The sequence below is a fragment of the Zophobas morio genome, unplaced genomic scaffold, assembly GCF_036711695.1.
Source record: "Zophobas morio isolate AGI-343-1 ecotype UQ-CSIRO unplaced genomic scaffold, CSIRO_AGI_Zmor_V1 ptg000024l, whole genome shotgun sequence".
In the NCBI taxonomy this organism is placed as follows: domain Eukaryota; kingdom Metazoa; phylum Arthropoda; class Insecta; order Coleoptera; family Tenebrionidae; genus Zophobas; species Zophobas morio.
Window position 1 is genome coordinate 2,912,497 of NW_026972129.1, and position 16,082 is coordinate 2,928,578.

Genomic DNA, 16,082 nt, shown 5'->3' on the forward strand with positions numbered 1-16,082 from the left:
TTCACCCATGCTATCAAACCCTAGTCATCTCTTTTAATGGCAAGACGCACTCCAGACCTCCTCGTATTATTTGGTTCTTGCCGGGCAACATCAACGAGCGAGCACAGTCATCGCTCTTTGTTGGCAAACATCTCCTATGAGGATGAGGTCAGTCGGCCTTGGATTTATGCGGCTGCGTTCTCCCTTGGCCGTGTGAGCGCTGCGACCAATAGATTTCGTTCCCAGTTCCATCGGTGTGCTTGCTTGGGTTTTCATTTTGCAATATTCTCAATTTTTGGTGCAATTTCTTCCGGTGGTGTATTGGGTACTAACTTTGCATTTGTATTGTATCTGAATTGTATCTGTATCTGTTGTGTATTCTGTATTGTAGTTAGATTGTAGGTACTTGTACTGTATTTCTGTTGTATTGTACTGTATAACGTTCTATCCCTCATTAACAAATCCTAGCCCTCTCCTTTCCTAGCGAGATCTGCTCCAGTCCTTCCCGTGGTTCTTGCTGAGCATCAACTATCGAGGACAGAAAATTCAAATTCAAAACCAGCAAAGTTTCAAAAAAATCATGAAAATCGCTCGTTGGTGGCCAACGTGGAGCAAAAGAGAATTTTGTAACTCAACTAACATTGTTAACTTTATATTCTTAAGGAAACAAAAATATTTTTTATATTTAATTTATTATTTACAAGGACAAATAGTCATTTGCCACACCGATGCTCATTTTTAGATCAAATGCTCACAAAACGCGTAGATGTTCAATTTGTGTCCGGGGAGATACAGTGTTTCCAAGCAGGTACTCAGTACATAGAGTAGATACTCAGGCATATAATAATGAAGTAGGTACTTCGTACTCCGAATATGAGTATCTACTCAGTTTTATTCATACCACCCAATGTCTCGCTTCAATGTTTGATTAAGTATGTTGATTATGAGCACAACACTGATCAAGTGATCAACTTCCATATCCGAATTACCCATGAAATAAATCATTGCGGATTGACTTCGTGGACCTATGTCAGCTTGTCGTCTTCTCGGCATTGTAATGAACTTCATAAAACGATACAGAATTATTTTCACAGTCAATCAAATCTGTAAATTTTATCTTGTGAATATAGGTAAATAGAATGGCAGATCAAAATTAATAAGAAACTTTCGCAATGTGTAACTCAATTCACTTTAACCAAGACTTTTCTTAAAATAAACGACGTTTTTTTTTTACGAAAAAACAAAGAACAATTTGAAATGCAATATACTTTTCACAATCGCGCGGAAGAAATAGTTTTCTATGAGACGTCAGTTAGACGACAGGTCCGTCAGGAACGCCAACTATTCAAATTAATTCGAAGTGGCGATTCCCATGCAAAATTTTTAGAATTTTTTTATTTTTTAGCTGTCTTATTTTTTATAAATTTTCTTACATATAAACCTTGTCCTGACAATAAGGAACACAAAAAAAAAGAATCATCCAATTCGGTGCAGCGTTCTGAAGTTATGCGCGTACATCCATTTCGGTGATTCATTTTTATACAGGGTGACTGCGAAATAAGTGCAAATATTTTAACCACGGCATCCCCCACCCTAGTAGAGCCTAAATATAGAAAAAAGAAATTAAAAATCGAATGGGGCAAAACCCCCATGAACCACCCTCGATACGAAGGCACTGAGCCACCTTGTAAACAGAGTTGGAAAAACGTTTGAATAAAAACGACCTAAACACTTTCAGTTTCAATTAAAAGTAAAACCGACTTTTTGCTGCTTATCATTCGTTCATTCATTTACTCATTCATCGTTAAAGGTCAGTGTGAAAGTTTTTTGGTAATTTTGATTCTGACGGATGTTTGGTCCTTGTCACAACGATTTTACGTTGTTTATTGGAACAGAAATAAGAGCAACTTAGAATGCTACTACCTTTTTACAAGAAATGTTGAAAATGTTGTCCTTGACTAGCAATACAGGCCTCAGAGCGTCGCAAGAGGTTTGTTGATAGGTAAAAAAACACCGGAGTAGCGGGTGTCACTTTCACTTGTTGAAGCTCTTCGATAATTTCTGGACACTGTTGATTTCCACAAACGAACTGTTTCATCCAACTGATACACATTTATCGAAAACCGTCTCTTGAAATCGTACTTGTTGACGACTACGTGGAGTTCCATCGGACAAAAAGTGAGTTACACAACGTGGACAATAAGCGGGCTCCAAACCCTGTACTTTGTCAACATGGTATGGATGTGGCCGTATTCTTTTAATGTAGGATGCACTACAAGCTGTGAAAATCCAACTTCTTCTTTCTGTCCTATCACGGCCACGATCGTGAGTTTGAGGTTGAAGGTACCATGATCTCGGAGATGCTGTACCACTGATGCACCCATTACCATATCGACACAATCTGCATGGGAAAACTGCACCATAAACCGATTTCACCGACCGCTCGATGCTAACTGGCCCTTTTCGTGTTTTTCACGTTGCGATTAAAAAAGTGCCTGATAAAGTAACTTTTTTGGTTCTTTAACCGACTCGCTCTGTTCCATTCATTGTAGTAATTATGTAGGTCACAAAACAGTCCAGCGGCGCGTACAACAATTTACATTGAATTTCAAATAATTTTTTCTAGACACTGCTACTACTTAGGACCGTGAATTTTACCCAGTGACATAATCATATTGTGAGCTATTCCCCATTTTTTTTTTTGCATGTATTTCGCAGTCACCTTGTATAGATAATTCTTTGCATGTTGATAAAAATATGCAATGTTTTAAATATCAATGGCAATGAAAGTAATATTTTTTTCTCTTAAAGTAGTAATGAATATTCAAAACCGTGCATATTTTGAAAAAATTGGTCTAAAGAGTTTAGACAGTACTTCCCTCGCTGTCGGAAACTTGACGACTGCATGCCTATTGTGTTTTTTTTCTCATTACATTTTTGTAGTGGGAATTTAAAAAAAAATTGCGATGACGTCATCAACATTTTTGCAAGGACACGTATATCAGTTGGGATAGATGTAGTGTAATACTAAGAATAAAATTATTATATTCTCAAATTTTCGGGAAAATGAATTGGGTCGTTTGAATATTGATTTGTAATAATCAATAAAATAACGAAACAATTTACTCACGTATACCTACGTATCAGAGGCAACTGAAAATCGTGTATGTATAAACATTGTTAATTTAAGATGACAGGCGTAACAGCATACGTGAGAGCCAAACACAGAAACTGTAAACAAAACGACCGTCGGTTTTATTGCTTCGACTTCCGCTTATTATATAAAACATTGGGTTTTATTTTAATTCTTGACGGTGAAATTCACAATTGGTTGATTATAAACATGTCTATTTCACATTCGCGGAATCAAGTGAACGCATAAAACAAATGCAGGTCTGTAATGTTAAAGTCGATGTAAATAAGCGTGCTACCCTTATGTTTCAACCGAGTTTTTCCTTTAACAAATTTTGTGTCTACCAAATTGGGTTGGTTGGGGTGTAATACTAATAATAAGTGTTGCCTTTAATTTAATCAATAAAATAAATTGACTTCATTAATTTTTTTGAACCACCTCTTAAGAAAATCTAAAAAATATGAATGGAATGATAAATCACAAGTACAAACTCATCATATTTTTTGCATTTTAGATAGGATTTATTCAGCAAAATTTAAGGGTGACGTCATCAATTTTTTTAGGAGGAAATACATTTTGAACAAAAGTTTACCATCCTTATAATAACTTTAAAATATTCCCAAGATTTCAAAGTATTCGGTTTTGTAATTCCTGATTAAATCGATAAAATAAATTCACGCCTTCATTAATTTTTTTGAGTCACCCTGCATATGCAAATCCAAAAATATGAATGGAATGATAAATCACAAGTACAGACTCATCATATTTTGTACATTTTAGATACGATTTATTCGGAAAACTTTTGAGCTGACGTCATCACTTTTTTGTAGAAGATAACCAAATATATTTTGACTAAAAATTTATTATGCTCTTTATAACCTTAAAACATCTGCAAGATTTCAAAGCATTCGGTTTTGTAGTTCCTGATTAAATCAATAAAATAAATTTACGCATTCATTAATTTTTTTGAGTCACTCTGTATATGCAAATCCAAAAAATATGAATGGAGTGATAAATGACAAGTACAGGCTCATCATATTTTGTACATTTTAGATATGATTTATTCGGCAAACTTTCGAGCTGACGTCATCAAGTTTTTGGAGGGGATAAGCAAATATATTTTGACTAAACATTTATTATGCTCTTTATGACCTTAAAACATCTGCAAGATTTCAGAGCATTCGGTTTTGTAGTTCCTGATTAAATCAATAAAATATATTTACGCATTCATTAATTTTTTTGAGTCACCCTGTATATGCAAATCCAAAAAATATTAATGGGGTGATAGTTCACAAGTACAGACTCATCATATTTTGTACATTTTAGATATGATTTATTCCACAAACTTTTGAGCTGACGTCATCAAGTTTTTGGAGGGGATAAGCAAATATTTTTTGACTAAAGATTTATGATGCTCTTTATAGCCTTAAAACATCTGCAACATTTCAAAGCATTCTGGTTAGCAGATTAAAAATTAAATTTCAAAATGTTGTTTTATAATTTTGATTTTTTTTCCAAAAATCTGGACGTTTCGGGTGAAAAGTCGATTCAGAGTTGTAAACTACATGTGTAGGACTATGTTATTTTATACAATTGAAAACCCATTTACTATGTACAATTTTGAAGTGCCGTCATCGCTTTAGTGGTGGGGATGATTCGACAAATTTTGGTTAGCGTTTTACCATCTACATGATATTCTTAATATAAGTACAAAATTTCACAACAATCGGTCGAGTACTTTCGGAGATTATCTGTCTAATAAAAATCCGTGACAACAGACGGACAGACGGACAGACGGACAGACGGACAGACGGACAGACGGACAGACGGACGGACAGACGGACAGACGGACAGACGGACAGACGGACAGACAGACGGAAATGGGAGACCTATTTCTTCGTCTTCTAGGGGTCATGAAAGATCGAGAAAACGTAAAAGTAGAGAGTCGGCCGACGGACTCGATTACAATACTTCCTTTGCTTACGCTCGGGAAGTAAAAATGTACGCATATTTCAGCCTTTTTGGTTACATATTTCAAAAAATTTTTCTGCATATAAATTGGGAATCTACTTGTTATTCATGTTATTAATGTAATTATTGGTATTAATATATTAATATTATTACTAGTATGGGTATTTAATATCCATTTACTATGTACAATTTTGTAAGGACGTCATCTCATTGTTTGTTGGGATGATTAGATAAAGTTTGTTTAGCGTTTTACCATCTGCATGATGTTTATAATACACATACAGAATTTGAGAAAAATCGATAGGGTAGTTTCGGATATTATCTTTTTATCAAAATCGACGCAGACGGCGGATAGACAGACAGACGGACGAACGGAAAACGGAAAACTATTTATTCGTACTCTCAGAGTCATAGCACATCGAGAAATTATGAAAGTAGCCCGTAGCCCGATGGACTCGATTACAATACTTCCTCAGCTTACGCTTGGGAAGTAAAAAAGGATGATTTTCTTCATCTGCACTGCCTCTAGGAACCAGCGATGTCGTCCGGAATCCCAGTCTTCGATGATATGGTTTCTCAATTTTCTACGATCCCATTTTCATTCAAATTGCAGAATTAGTAGTTGAAAAACATAGCAATGCTCGACGCAAAATTTCCAGGAATCCTCCTGACTGCGCCACTTAAATTCGGGGGTCCATAAATTAGATTTTTAAAAAGTTGAAAGCTTTATTGCAGCCATTGGACAAGTGCGACCGGGGATAAGCTAAATACAATGTTAAAATACCGGATGACTATTAATGATTGAAACAAATTTTTGTGTTGGCAATTTTGAATTATTGGCATCCGTACGGCAATTCACAATTGTCAATTTTGACAAGAGCACGCCTAACAAACGTGTTGACTGGTTGACACGAGGGCAGCTGTCATAAATGTCACTTTAACAATAAGGTATGCCATCATAAAATTTTAAGTAGGTGACAAAAAAAAAACACAAACATTAATAAGGGTGTGGGGACAAAAAATCTGCACAAATTTTAATTCACCGAAAATCGAGTTAGCTTTGAGAAAAATGACGGTTGACGTTATAACATTTTTTTACAGTTGTTAAAAATTGTTATGCCTAGTTCCTCTTGAAAGTTTCAATATTTTTTGTAATAATGGAACACTTAAATGAAAATGATCGCCGATCTGTGATTGCCGAATTTTATAGAAGGCATATGCATTTAAAAAAGTCATTCACCCTTAATCACTTCTTCCAAATGGGGATATCAAAAAAGACAACTTATAGTATTTGCAGAAGAGTAGAGAATGGGAATTCGGTAGAAAGACAAGTAGGAAGCGGAAGACCAGCAAGAAAAATGTCCCAGAAGAAGAGAGAAGCCTTAGTCAATCAAAGTCACGGTAAACTTGGTGTTTCACTAAGAAAGATTGGACGGAAATTTAAAATTGACAAAAAGTATGTTAGCAACATATTAAAGGAGAATAATGTCAAACTTGCAACACGAAAATCCGCCCCCAAATATTCAGAAAAACAAAAGTTGGAACAGAAACGAAAATTAAGGCATCTTTCTGAATCCGCTTTTTCCCCCTCAAATGGAACTGAAATAATCATCGATGACGAATCCTACTTCACTTTTGATGGTAGCGATACTGCTAACAATAAACATTTCTATTGCAAGGAAGGAGAAGAAGTAGATGATAAAGTGAAATTCAAACGTCATAAAAAATTTCAGTCCAAGTTGTTGGTCTGGTTGGCCATTTCTTCACGTGGACATTCTACTGCGTTTATTTGCCCATCTGGAAATTCTGTTAATGCAGATATTTATGAAAAACAGTGCATTAGGTCTCGACTTGTCCGCTTTATAAGAGAAAAGCATTCGGATGGCAATTTTGTATTTTGGCCAGACATGGCAACAGCTCATTACGCAGCTAACGTTATTGCTGCATATAATGAGTTAAACATTCCTTTTATCCCTAAGGACAAAAATGTTCCCAACGTACCTCAACTACGCCCAATTGAACGTTTTTGGAGAAACCTAAAGAGGAATGTGTACGAAAATGGATGGGAAGCCTCGACACATGCAGAATTAAAGAAGCGTATACTGCTGAAAATACGGCAAACAAAAATAACGGCTTTTACAAATTTAATGCGCCGTGTTAAAACAAAAATTCTTAAAGCAAGTAGATATGGTACAGATTGTGTTCTTTAAAGTTGTTTTTATAAATGTTGTTGATCACGTTATTAATACCTGCTTTTATAATACAGTTATTCTAGTTTGAAATTTGTGCAGATTTTTTGTCCCCACACCCTTAGTCACTCGATATTTATGTATCACTATGAAGTGCTGAGACCGCCCGCTGTCTCGCCCTCGCACAGATCACCTAAGTAAAAATAAAATAACGGCTGTAATTTAAATAAAAATTGGTCTAAAGAGTTTAGACAGTACTTCCCTCGCTGTCGGAAACTTGACGACTGCATGCCTATTGTGTTTTTTTTTTTTTCTCATTACATTTTTGTAGTGGGAATTTAAAAAAAATTGCGATGACTTCATCAACATTTTTGCAAGGACACGTATATCAGTTGGGATAGATGTAGTGTAATACTAAGAATAAGATTATTGTATTCCCAAATTTTCGGGAAAATGAATTGGGTCGTTTTGAATATTGATTTGTAGTAATCAATAAAATAACGGAACAATTTACACACGTATACGGCGCCGGCGTGTACTAGGAGAGGCAACTGAAAATCGTTTATGTATAAGCATTCTTAATTTAACCCTTCGGTAGTCGCGCCTGCTTTTGTAACACGAGTAGTCGCGCTGTATCTCTCAGATACATGGTATAAAATAATGGCTTTTTCGAAGTTTTAACAACAAACAACAATTCAAAAACAGTAAATTTATTATAACCTGTAGGACCCTGGTGGGTTAGGTAGCATCGCGCTTGCCTGCCACACCTTGGGTCGTGGGTTCGATTCCCACCCTGCTCTGGGTGTTGTGCATGTCCCCCGTTACCCTGTAATTGGGCCTCCGGCCTGTTGGGTAACGTTAACCAATAAAAATAAAAATAAAATAAAAATAAAAATAAATAATAATAAAAAATATATAATTTTAAATTTATTCAGTATCTTCGCTTTCACTATTCAGGCAAGCTGGACACAAAGTTTTTGCATGCAGTTTCAAGCAAACATGTGTGCCACATTTTTCACAATAATGCGCTGTAAGTGATGTTTTTTTGGTATCTTGTTAAGACGACAAGCGTAAAATAGCATACGTGAGAGTCAAACAGAGAAACTGTAAACAAAACCGATGGTCGTCTAGAGATTTTTATTACTTCAACTTCCGCTTATTATATAAAACCTTGTGTTTTATTTTAACTTTTGACGGTGGAATTCACAATTGATTGATTATAATACATGTCTATACTACATTCGCGGAATCTAGTCAGCGCACAAAACAAATGCACGTCTGTAATGTTAAAGTAAATATAAATAAACGTGCTACCCTTATGTTTCAACCGAGTTTTTACTTTACAAAATTTTGTGTCTACCAAATTGGGTTGGTCCAATGTAATACTAATAATAACTGTTGCCTTTAATTTAATCAATAAAATAAATTGACTTCATTAATTTTTTTGAGCCACCTCTTAAGCAAATCTAAAAAATGTGAATGGAATGATAAATCACAAGTACAAACTCACCATATTTTTTGCATTTTAGATAGGATTTATTCAGCAAAATTTAGGGGTGACGTTTTCAATTTTTTTAGGGGAGATGAACAAATACATTTTGAACAAAAGTTTACCATGCTTATGATAACTTTAAAATATCTCCAAGATTTCAAAGCATTCGGTTCTGTAATTCCTGATTAAACCAATAAAATAAATTCATGCATTCATTAATTTTTTTGAGTCACCCTGTATATGCAAATCCAAAAAATATGAATGGAATGATAAATCACAAGTACAGACTCATCATATTTTTAACATTTTAGATAGGATTTATTCACCAAATTTTAGGGTGACGTCATCAATTTTTTTAGGGGGGATGAGCAAATAAATTTTGATAAAAAATTTACCATGCTTATGATAACTTTAAAACATCTCCAAGATTTCACAGCATTCGGTTCTGTAATTCCTGATTAAATCAATAAAATAAATTGACGCAGTCATTAATTTTTTTCAGTCACCCTGTATATGCAAATCGAAAAAATTGGTCTAAAGAGTTTAGACAGTACTTCCCTCGCTGTCGGAAACTTGACGACTGCATGCCTATTATGTTTTTTTTTCTCATTACATTTTTGTAGTGGGAATTTAAAAAAAAATTGTAATGACGTCATCAACATTTTTGCAAGGACACGTATATCAGTTGGGATAGATGTAGTGTAATACTAAGAATAAAATTATTGTGTTCCCAAATTTTCGGGAAAATGAATTGGGTCGTTTTGAATATTGATTTCTTATAATCAATAAAATAACGAAACAATTTACTCACGTATACGGCGCCGGTGTGTAATATCTAGAGAGCGGATTTCTGTCGGGCTGGGCAAGGCCAAACTCGGCACGGCTCGCACGGGATGCGAATTCATTGCCGTTGCGGACTGCACTTCGTTTATTTGAGATTAGAATAACGTTGTTTCGTTGCACTCTGCTGTTAATTCCCGTTCTCATTTACTTAGCCGTTTGATTAATAAATCGTTAATTATATTTATGGAATCCAGCACGTCCCCCCCTATAATCGTGACGTAGCCCGACAGAAATCCGCTGTCTAGTAATATGAGGGGCAACTGAAAATCGTTTATGTATAAACATTCTTAATTTAAGATGACAAGCGTAACAGCATACGTGAGAGCCAAACAGAGAAACTGTAAACAAAACGACCATCGGTTTTATTGCTTCGACTTCCGCTTATTATATAAAACATTGCGTTTTATTTTAATTCTTGACGGTGAAATTCACAATTGGTTGATTATAAACATGTCTATTTCGCATTCGCGGAACCAAGTGACCGCATAAAACATATGCAGGTCTGTAATGTTAAAGTCGATGTCAATAAGCGTGCTACTCTTATGTTTCAACCGAGTTTTTCCTTTAACAAATTTTGTGTCTACCAAATTGGGTTGGTTGGGGTGTAATACTAATAATAAGTGTTGCCTTTAATTTAATAAATAAAATAAATTGACTTCATTAATTTTTTTGAACCACCTCTTAAGAAAATCTAAAAAATATGAATGGAATGATAAATCACAAGTACAAACTCATCATATTTTTTGCATTTTAGATAGGATTTATTCAGCAAAATTTAAGGGTGACGTCATCAATTTTTTTAGGAGGGATGAACAAATACATTTTGAACAAAAGTTTACCATGCTTATAATAACTTTAAAATATTCCCAAGATTTCAAAGCATTCGGTTTTGTAATTCCTGATTAAATCGATAAAATAAATTCACGCCTTCATTAATTTTTTTGAGTCACCCTGCATATGCAAATCCAAAAATATGAATGGAATGATAAATCACAAGTACAGACTCATCATATTTTGTACATTTTAGATACGATTTATTCGTCAAACTTTTGAGCTGACGTCATCAGTTTTTTGTAGAAGATAACCAAATATATTTTGACTAAAAATTTATTATGCTCTTTATAACCTTACAACATCTGCAAGATTTCAAAGCATTCGGTTTTGTAGTTCCTGATTAAATCAATAAAATAAATTTACGCATTCATAAATTTTTTTGAGTCACCCTGTATATGCAAATCGAAAAAATTTGAATGGATTGATAAATCACAAGAAGAGACTCACCATATTTTGTACATTTTAGATAGGATTTATTCAGCAAAATTTTGTGGTGACATCATAAATTTTTTAGGGGGGACGACCAAATACGTTTTGATCAAAAATTTACCATGCTTATGATAATTTTAAAATATCTTCAAGATTTCGAAGCATTCGGTTTTGTAGTTCCTGAGTAAATCAGTAAAATAAATTTACGCTTTCATTTATTTTCTTGAATCACCCTGTATATGCAAATCCAAAAAATATGAATGGAGTGATAGATCACAAGTACAGACTGATCATATTTTGTACATTTTAGATATGATTTATTCGGCAAATTTTCGAGCTGACGTCATCAAGTTTTTGGAGGGGATAAGCAAATATATTTTGACTAAACATTTATTATGCTCTTTATAACCTTAAAGCATCTGCAAGACGTCAGAGCATTCCGTTTTGTAGTTCCTGATTAAATCAATAAAATATATTTACGCATTCATTAATTTTTTTGAGTCACTCTGTATATGCAAATCCAAAAAATATGAATGGAGTGATAGATCACAAGTACAGACTCATCATATTTTGTACATTTTAGATATGATTTATTCCACAAACTTTTGAGCTGACGTCATCAAGTTTTTGGAGGGGATAAGCAAATATTTTTTGACTAAAGATTTACGATGCTCTTTATAGCCTTAAAACATCTGCAAGATTTCAGAGCATTCGGTTTTGTAGTTCCTGATTAAATCAATAAAATATATTTACGCATTCATTAATTTTTTTGAGTCACCCTGTATACGCAAATCCAAAAAATATGAATGGAGTGATAGATCACAAGTACAGACTCATCATATTTTGTACATTTTAGATATGATTTATTCCACAAACTTTTGAGCTGACGTCATCAAGTTTTTGGAGGGGATAAGCAAATATTTTTTGACTAAAGATTTATGATGCTCTTTATAGCCTTAAAACATCTGCAACATTTCAAAGCATTCTGGTTAGCAGATTAAAAATTAAATTTCAAAATATTGTTTTATAATTTTGATTTTTTTTTCCAAAAATCTGGACGTTTCGGGTGAAAAGTCGATTCAGAGTTGTAAACTACATGTGTAGGACTATGTTATTTTATACAATTGAAAATCCATTTACTATGTACAATTTTGAAGTGACGTCATCGCATTAGTGGTGGGGATGATTAGACAAATTTTGGTTAGCGTTTTACCATCTACATGATATTTTTAATATAAGTACAAAATTTCACAACAATCGGTCGAGTACTTTCGGAGATTATCTGTCTAATAAAAATCCGGGACGGCAGACGGACAGACGGACGGACAGACGGACGGACAGACGGACAGACGGACAGACAGACAGACGGACAGACAGACGGAAATGGGAGACCTATTTCTTCGTCTTCTAGGGGTCATGAAAGATCGAGAAAACGTAAAAGTAGAGAGTCGGCCGACGGACTCGATTACAATACTTCCTTTGCTTACGCTCGGGAAGTAAAAATTTGAATGGAATGATAAATCACAAGAAGAGACTCACCATATTTTGTACATTTTAGATAGGATTTATTCAGCAAAATTTTGTGGTGACGTCATAATTTTTTAGGGGGGACGACCAAATACATTTTGATCAAAAATATACATGCTTATGATAATTTTAAAACATCTTCAAGATTTCAAAGCATTCGGTTTTGTAGTTCCTGAGTAAATCAATAAAATAAATTTTGCGCATTCATTAATTTTTTTGAGTCACCCTGTGTATGCAAATCCAAAAAAATATGAATGGAGTGATATATCACAAGTACAGACGCATCATATTTTGTACATTTTAGATAGGATTTATTCGGCAAACTTTTGAGCTGACGTCATCAAGTTTTTGGAGGGGACAACCAAATATATTTTGACTAAAGATTTATCATGCCCTTTAGAGCCTTAAAACATCTGCAACATTTCAAAACATTCGGATTAGCAGATTCAAAATCAAATTGGAAAATGTTGTTTTATAATTTTGATTTTTTTTCCAAAAAAAATTTCGGGTAAAAACTCAATTCGGAGTCGTAAACGACATGTGTAGGACTATGTTATTTTATACAATTTAAGACCCATTTACTATGTACAATTTTGAAGTGACGTCATCGCATTAGTGGTGGGGATGATTACACAAATTTTCGTTTGCGTTTTCCCATTTACATGATATTCCTAATATATGTACAAAATTTCGTAACCATCGGTCCAGTACTTTCGGAGATTATCTGTCTAATAAAAATCCGGAACGGCAGGCAGACGGACAGACGGACAGACAGACGGAAATGGGAGACCTATTTCTTCGTCTTCTAGGGGTCATGAAAGATCGACAACACGTAAAAGTAGAGAGTCGGCCGACGGACTCGATTACAATACTTCCTTTGCTTACGCTCGGGAAGTAAAAAGTAAACATAAGAAAATTAAATTTGAAAATTGTATGTCTACGTAGATGGAGATGATAAACAATATCAGCCAAATAAAATATGTTTTTTTAAGTCCACCACCGTAGCAATTTCTTCCAATAACAGAAATTGCACCATGGCTGCAATTTTTTACTTCCCGAGCGTAAGCAAAGGAAGTATTGTAATCGAGTCCGTCGGCCGACTCTCTACTTTTACGTTTTCTCGATCTTTCATGACCCCTAGAAGACGAAGAAATAGGTCTCCCATTTCCGTCTGTCTGTCCGTCTGTCCGTCTGTCCGTCTGTCCGTCTGTCCGTCTGTCCGTCCGTCTGTCTGTCCGTCTGCCGTCCCGGATTTTTATTAGACAGATAATCTCCGAAAGTACTCGACCGATTGTTGTGAAATTTTGTACTTATATTAAGAATATCATGTAGATGGTAAAACGCTAACCAAAATTTGTCTAATCATCCCCACCACTAATGCGATGACGTCACTTCAAAATTGTACATAGTAAATGGGTTTTCAATTGTATAAAATAACATAGTCCTACACATGTAGTTTACAACTCTGAATCGACTTTTCACCCGAAACGTCCAGATTTTTGGAAAAAAAATCAAAACTATAAAACAACATTTTGAAATTGAATTTTTAATCTGCTAACCAGAATGCTTTGAAATGTTGCAGATGTTTTAAGGCTATAAAGAGCATCATAAATCTTTAGTCAAAAAATATTTGCTTATCCCCTCCAAAAACTTGATGACGTCAGCTCAAAAGTTTGCGGAATAAATCATATCTAAAATGTACAAAATATGATGAGTCTGTACTTGTGATCTATCACTCCATTCATATTTTTTGGATTTGCATATACAGGGTGACTCAAAAAAATTAATGAATGCGTAAATATATTTTATTGATTTAATCAGGAACTACAAAACCGAATGCTCTGAAGTCTTGCAGATGTTTTAAGGTCATAAAGAGCATAATAAATGTTTAGTCAAAATATATTTGCTTATCCCCTCCAAAAATTTGATGACGTCAGCTCGAAAGTTTGGCGAATAAATCATATCTAAAATGTACAAAATATGATGAGCCTGTACTTGTCATTTATCACTCCATTCATATTTTTTGGATTTGCATATACAGAGTGACTCAAAAAAATTAATGAATGCGTAAATATATTTTATTGATTTAATCAGGAACTACAAAACGGAATGCTCTGACATCTTGCACATGTTTTAAGGTTATAAAGAGCATAATAAATGTTTAGTCAAAATATATTTGCTTATCCCCTCCAAAAACTTGATGACGTCAGCTCGAAAATTTGCCGAATAAATCATATCTAAAATGTACAAAATATGATCAGTCTGTACTTGTGATCTATCACTCCATTCATATTTTTTGGATTTGCATATACAGGGTGATTCAAGAAAATAAATGAAAGCGTAAATTTATTTTACTGATTTACTCAGGAACTACAAAACCGAATGCTTCGAAATCTTGAAGATATTTTAAAATTATCATAAGCATGGTAAATTTTTGATCAAAATGTATTTGGTCGTTCCCCCTAAAAAATTTATGACGTCACCACAAAATTTTGCTGAATAAATCCTATCTAAAATGTACAAAATATGGTGAGTCTCTTGTTGTGATTTATCATTCCATTCAAATTTTTTCGATTTGCATATACAGGGTGACTCAAAAAAATTTATGAATGCGTAAATTTATTTTATTGATTAAATCAGGAACTACAAAACCGAATGCTTTGAAATCTTGTCGATGTTTTAAGGTTATAAAGAGCATAATAAATTTTTAGTCAAAATATATTTGGTTATCTTCTACAAAAAACTGATGACGTCAGCTCAAAAGTTTGCCGAATAAATCGTATCTAAAATGTACAAAATATGATGAGTCTGTACTTGTGATTTATCATTCCATTCATATTTTTGGATTTGCATATGCAGGGTGACTCAAAAAAATTAATGAAGGCGTGAATTTATTTTATCGATTTAATCAGGAATTACAAAACCGAATACTTTGAAATCTTGGGAATATTTTAAAGTTATTATAAGGATGGTAAACTTTTGTTCAAAATGTATTTCCTCCTAAAAAAATTGATGACGTCACCCTTAAATTTTGCTGAATAAATCCTATCTAAAATGCAAAAAATATGATGAGTTTGTACTTGTGATATATCATTCCATTCATATTTTTTAGATTTTCTTAAGAGGTGGTTCAAAAAAATTAATGAAGTCAATTTATTTTATTGATTAAATTAAAGGCAACACTTATTATTAGTATTACACCCCAACCAACCCAATTTGGTAGACACAAAATTTGTTAAAGGAAAAACTCGGTTGAAACATAAGGGTAGCACGCTTATTTACATCGACTTTAACATTACAGACCTGCATTTGTTTTATGCGTTCACTTGGTTCCGCGAATGTGGAATAGACATGTTTATAATCAACCAATTGTGAATTTCACCGTCAAGAATTAAAATAAAACCCAATGTTTTATATAATAAGCGGAAGTCGTAGCAATAAAACCGATGGTCGTTTTGTTTACAGTTTCTCTGTTTGACTCTCACGTATGCTGTTACGCTTGTCATCTTAAATTAAGAATGTTTATACATAAACGATTTTCAGTTGCCTTTCATATTACCAGACAGCGGATTTTTGTCGGGCTACGTCACGTTTAATCGGTACTAATTCCATAAATATAATTAACGATTTATTAATCAAACGACTAAGTAAATGAGAACGGGAATTAACAGCAGAGTGCAACGAA